Here is a 6,321-nt window from a genome sequence, read left to right on the forward strand (position 1 = left end):
TTACTAAGGTACTTCTATAATAATAGTGATACTTATATAACAAATGTATGATTACAGTTATATAAATATGGCTTTACAAGGTCTTCATAATAATAGTGATACTTATATAAACAATGTATGATTACACATCTTGGGTTATTTACGTACTCTGATATATCACAATTGACCATCTTGGGTTATTTACGTACTCTGATATATCACAATTGAACATCTTTGGTTATTTAAGTACTCTGATATCTCACAATTAACCATCTTGGGTTATTTAAGTACTCTGATATCTCACAATTAACCATCTTGGGTTATAAGTACTCTGATATGTCACAATTGAACATTTTTGGTTATGAAAGTACTCTGATGTCTCACAATTGCCTATTTTTTGACCTATTACTTAAAGTAGTGAGCCTTTAAATAATTCACTAGACACTGTGGTAAAACCAGTTATTTAAACAAATTTGGGAAATAATATTATGGAGTCGATTCAAAACCTTTAAACAGTTGCAGAGAACAGTAAGTGTTTTATTTATCAACCAACTAAAGTGAAAAATGGAAACTGATTATGGTTGAATTTCATTTGATTTTTTTTCTGCATCCAAGTGTACTAAACGTTTATGGATGGAATTAATTGAATTTTATATTGATAATTATATTGTGTCGATTATAGATTTAATACATTTTGAAAATGTTTACTATTGTTTTAAACTAGTGTTGTTATTTGATAATCAATATTCTGAAACAGCCATAGACACTACAATTACTTCCACGTGCATAATGTTAATAATATATATATTTTTATTTACTTCAAAAATATAAATACTTAATTCATTTGAAGATTTATTTGAGTTATGTAAAAAAAGAAGTTTTTCCTATGTATGGTTTGTAATTTGGAATAATCTCACAAGCCTTCTTCAAAAATTGAATAAGCTGAATGATACTTTTATTAAGCAGCGATGGTTCTTTTTCTATCCTTTTATGTTCTAAATTATTATATAAAATAATAAAAGTTAAATTATGAATGAGTTTTTGTGTGTTTTTTTTTTTTCACGAACAGAGAGAATTGCACTAGTACCATCTTAAACACGCAAAATTGAAAATTCATGTTTGTCTTCTTCAGAGGTAAGAAAGCTGAGATCAAAGGAATCCAGAGAATTTTTAATTGAAAGTCCCTACCGAAAGAATGCTATTATATATGAAGGACTTAATATTGTTTAACGTAAAGGAACGAACGTTCAACAATAATAAACGTTCTAATGAAAATATCTCTTACCATTTCAAGATACCTTGGTTGATTTTCAGTTCTTTAATCAACAAATAGATCGAGTTATTAAAATAGATTAAAATTAATTTTCTTGCGATTGTAAATTAAAAGGAAATAATTGATATTTACAGACAAACTGAAATCTAACTGTATATAACAGAATTTTTTTAGCACAAAATCTTCACATGTAATATGAATGCTTCCAACAAGGAAATTTTATTTTGGGACCAACAATAGAGAAAATATTTGATTTCAATGATTTATTTTGTTTTAAGAAGCTATGAAAAGGTAAGTTATGTGTCAAATAATAACTCGAAACAACAGTAAATCTCCAACTATTTCCAAAAATCTGATGTTTTCCTTTTCTTGTTAATAAACATTTATTGTGAATTAAATTCTTTTATGCGCTCAAAACAAGTTTTTAATATTTCATTTTCTCCTTTAGAATTTTAAATGAAAAAAAACATATTGTGTTATGAAAAACATGTTTTAAGTCGTTATGCTGTCGTTATGGATTGAGCATAGTTGTAGGGGCATAGTTTTTCTATACCTCAAAATTATTATGAAATTATTTAGACTATAGCCTATGTTGCAAACATAATGCAATGTTAGGCCTTTTCACAAAAAGAAAATCCAACTTTAGGGATTCTTAAAATTTTATATTTCTCCATGCATTTTACAGTTGTTTTCTATCGTTTTCCTTCTTTTAATTTTATTAATATGTCTCTGAATATTTTCGGTGGACTTTAAATATATCCTTCTACGTATCTTTTAGTTTAATGCTGTTTATATTAATACAATTTTTTATATTTTATTCAAAGTTAAAGATATTTATATTTTTTACATTTCCTTATACAACTACGGTTTACCGATTTATTCAGATCTTATCAATAATGTTCTATACCTGACATAATCGGTTGATTAAAAAATCACCCAACACTAATAAATCGCTATGTGCTATGTTTAAAAACAAAGAAACTATGTTGTGAATATTCCTAACATTGTCTTTTTGAGATTAATTTCTTTGTTTTTGCTTGGCTGTGTTTGGGATTATTTAAATTGACGTAAATCAACCGATATTCTGAATGAAATGTGAAAGACATTGAAAGTTTTAAAAGTACAAAAAAATACACCCTTCAGCAAAACTTGTACTAGCCTGAAGAAGACAGACCAATGTTTTATAGAGGTATTAATATGTTCCCCTATTAATACATCACTTCATTATGCTTATAAGTCGTAGTTTGCCAACTTATTATCAATAGTTCCATTTGTTACCCGTTGTAAGAGAATGAGAATTTGAACCGACCTGGAATATTTTAATTACTGATGTATATACACGTATACATATATTTAATTCTAAGTACAAATATGAAAAATTATATACAAGTCATGTGTCTGAATGAGTTGATTTTATGTAACCTTTTCGAACATTATTTCTCATCGTATAAAGAGATTTAAAACTTAGATTAGAAAAATACTACTAAAATGAATTAGCGGGAGACACAAACTGATTTGTGGTATAAAGTTTGTTTGTTTATAAATAGGAAGAAAATTCGGGATGGCATAGAACTTCTGTAAGCATTGTAAATATAGCGGTTTTAGGCTGCATTTAGCTATTATCTAGAATTTCCAATAACGTCATTAATTCAATGATTTTGTTGAAGTGAAGGAACCGTTCTTCGAAGTCCAGGATCTTTTATAGACGTGCGATAAGGAAAGTGCCTTCGGGCTTAATGGTTTATCCTAGGAAGCAATTCTGAGCTGGAAAGTCACACTTTTGTTAGCCACCTTTTATTTCTTTACGATTGACGTGCACGGGGTTACTAAGTCTTTTATACCGTACGTTACTTTTGTTGTTAAATCACATAGAAAAAGATGCGAGCTTCTATTTCTCTCTTAAACTCCACATTTACGTATACATGAAGCTATTGCAATCCCGCCCACGTTTCCAAATCTACGATAAATAAATGCTAGTTTCATGAGGCAGATGGTGTCAACAGCAAACACTAATGTGTAGGATGGGATAAAGCTGAGCCGCACAAGTTAAACTACTGTCAGAAATCGTTCAATGGTAAGAGCAAAAACACGTACTTTGTTCCAAATTACTCTTGAATGTGAATTGTGTTTGCAACTTGTTGAGGGTAAAAAAAGTATTTGTTTGATCATTCTCTGTAGAGCATTTATTGCGATTAAGTATTAGCAGTATACTTACAACAGTATATCTAACAGCTCTGTTAGATGATCTAATGGCGACATTTGTTTTTATTTGCTGTCAATGTTGTTTTCAAAAGGTAATTATAGCAATAGACAATCGTAAACCGACGGTACTGAGTAGTTTCTAAATTAATTGCTTTAAACCAAATGTCTGAAATAAAGACAGTATTCGAAAGACCGTGATATGTGATTCATAATTGTGGAAAACATGGGCGATATTAACATGATTCTGATCGTTTGTTTCTAGTTTAAGCACAAAGCTACACAATGAACTATCTGTGCTCTGCCCAACACGAGTATCGAAACCCGGTTTCTAGCGTTGTAAGTCCAAAGACATGCCGCTGTGCCACTGAAGGGAGGGGGGACGATTGTCCACACTTCCAAACCTCATCGTACAGATAAGTACAGATGAGTTTCAAGTGATCAAATACTCACACTTTGATTGATTGATATATTATTATTATTTTGGGTTAATAGTGATGTAAATAAGAAATTTACTGGGACATTCTTTTCTTTCTTCGCCGTTCTACAGAATTCCTACCAACTGAAGCCGACCTATTAATTATATTCTCAGAAACAAGATCAACTTTTATACTTAATACATATGATTTTAACTTAGAAATGTTATTGACTATTATGACTTTCAAAGAATGTAACATTTCAGCTTATACATATAAAATAAACTTCCAAGTATCAATCGTGGAATATTGATATTACGTGCAAGATATAGTTAAGTTTGATGTATAATTTAAGTCAAACAATTTAAACTGATAGCCCTACTTAGAAACAACGGACGTTCTATAAATGTGTTCTCTATGATGGGTAGGTTATAAGATATTGTAAAGTTGATATCAAAATGTGTGCAATAACAGCTAGTTCGGTTTACTAAAAGTCTGGATGACGTAGCAGACAGACATTCCATATATGTACAAGATCTTTACCGGCATTCAACTTCACCTTGAGAGAGAGGGCGTTTGCCCCTCACCTTGCGTGCACTTCTCCACCCATGACGTGGTTGAACCGGTCGAGTTTTCTTAAATGCCTGCTAACTGCATCTCCTTATTAAGACCAGACGGTTGATGGTTTTCGCTTCAGTACTTCAACTGACTCACAAAGAAAAAGAAGAGCTATGATGTAACTTTGCTTTGTTTCATCTAATTAGGCATCTTGCTCTTAAAATCAAGAGCATATTAAGTAAAAACTAATAAATGTTTTGTGAACTGTAGTATATTCTGAAGTTTAAAACTCTTTTACAAGGATCTCATAGAAAAGCCGTAAAATTACAAGTAGAATTAATCTTAAACCTAAACCGCGTTATTAGATTTTGATAGATAGACAAAACACAAACAAAGTAACTGCCTGAATAAGATGTTACTTAACGAGACGTTTTTTTTTCTTCGAGATTTAATTATTTTTCATGCAGAAAATACTATAGCAATAGTTTCATTATCGTGATTATATTGTGATTGTCCGTATAAAAACTCGTTTGTTTTAATAATAAAAACAAATATACAAGCCATGTTCTATTTCAGGGCTCCCTGATATTCTTGGTTCAAGGACTCCATCCAATGAATTCATAGAAAGAGATCCCCTTACATTCATTAACGTTATAGTTGTTCATAGAAAGAGATCCCCTTACATTCATTAACGTTATAGTTGCTTATAGAAAGAGATCCCCTTACATTCATTAACGTTATAGTTGCTTATAGAAAGAGATCCCCTTACATTCATTAACGTTATAGGCAAAGCTCATTATTCATTTTTCAAATGACGGGATAACAGGCATAAATAATGTTGATGCCAAAGTTTATTTCGCAATCAGTATATTCTACATTAAATTGTTAGGAATTAACCACACTATCAGTTACATTTCAAAATGTGATGTATGTTAAAGAATCAGAATGTAGATTCACCATATATTATTGTTGAGTGGCTCATAGCATGACATAAATGCTCAACAATTAATTTTGCAATTACGGTGAGCGTTATAAGTAGCACAGAGCTTTGGCTCTGCGAGAAACCTTTTTAAAGTCTGTGAAATAATTTAAGTTGATAGCTTAACTTAAACTTTTCCTGTCACTGGGGACGGGTACTTTTACTTGTTCATAATAATGTGTATGTGAAAGATATTAATTGTAAAAGCTCATAAATTGAAAGAGTGGGTGTTATAAAATATTTAAATCTACAATTGATAAAAATGTTAAGGAATTGACTAATACATTAAGATTTATACTCATCAAAATTTATTATCTACAAAAGTTTTTAGTTTTCAGGTATTAAGAATTCTTTATTTCTCATAGTTAAAATCAATTATTCCTAAAAAAAATTTGATTTGGGGTGTTGGGGTTATAAAATTATTTCAATACAGAATAATATTAGAAAAATATGATATTAACCGAAAATAAAAATTAAACAATTTAAAAATATTCTATCACATAGTGTTCCTGTAAGACATTTATTAATACATATATATTATCACTTTTTTGGATTGTTATTGGACTAATTATTACAACTATGAATAGTAATTCGGAAATAACCCATTGGATATTGTACTGTATTTTATCAAAAAGAAAAAAGTATAAAGTGCAACCTTAGAAAAAATATAACAATCTTTTACAGGTTCTCTCTGTGAGAAATCCACTCTATGCGTCCTCCGGAGGTAGAGCGATAAGTTTATGAACACGCTTAAATTCGGGGTTCGATTCCTCGCGGTGAACACAACAGATAGCTCAATGTGGCTTTGCTCTAAAGCGAATAAACAAACAAATTACTCAAAGCGCAAAAATATTAACATCTGCTGCTAACATGCTCGTAGTTACAGTAAACCAAGTTAAGAGAAAAACAATGTAAGT

This window comes from Limulus polyphemus, unplaced genomic scaffold (genome assembly GCF_000517525.1).
Source record: "Limulus polyphemus unplaced genomic scaffold, Limulus_polyphemus-2.1.2 Scaffold56, whole genome shotgun sequence".
In the NCBI taxonomy this organism is placed as follows: Eukaryota; Metazoa; Arthropoda; class Merostomata; order Xiphosura; family Limulidae; genus Limulus; species Limulus polyphemus.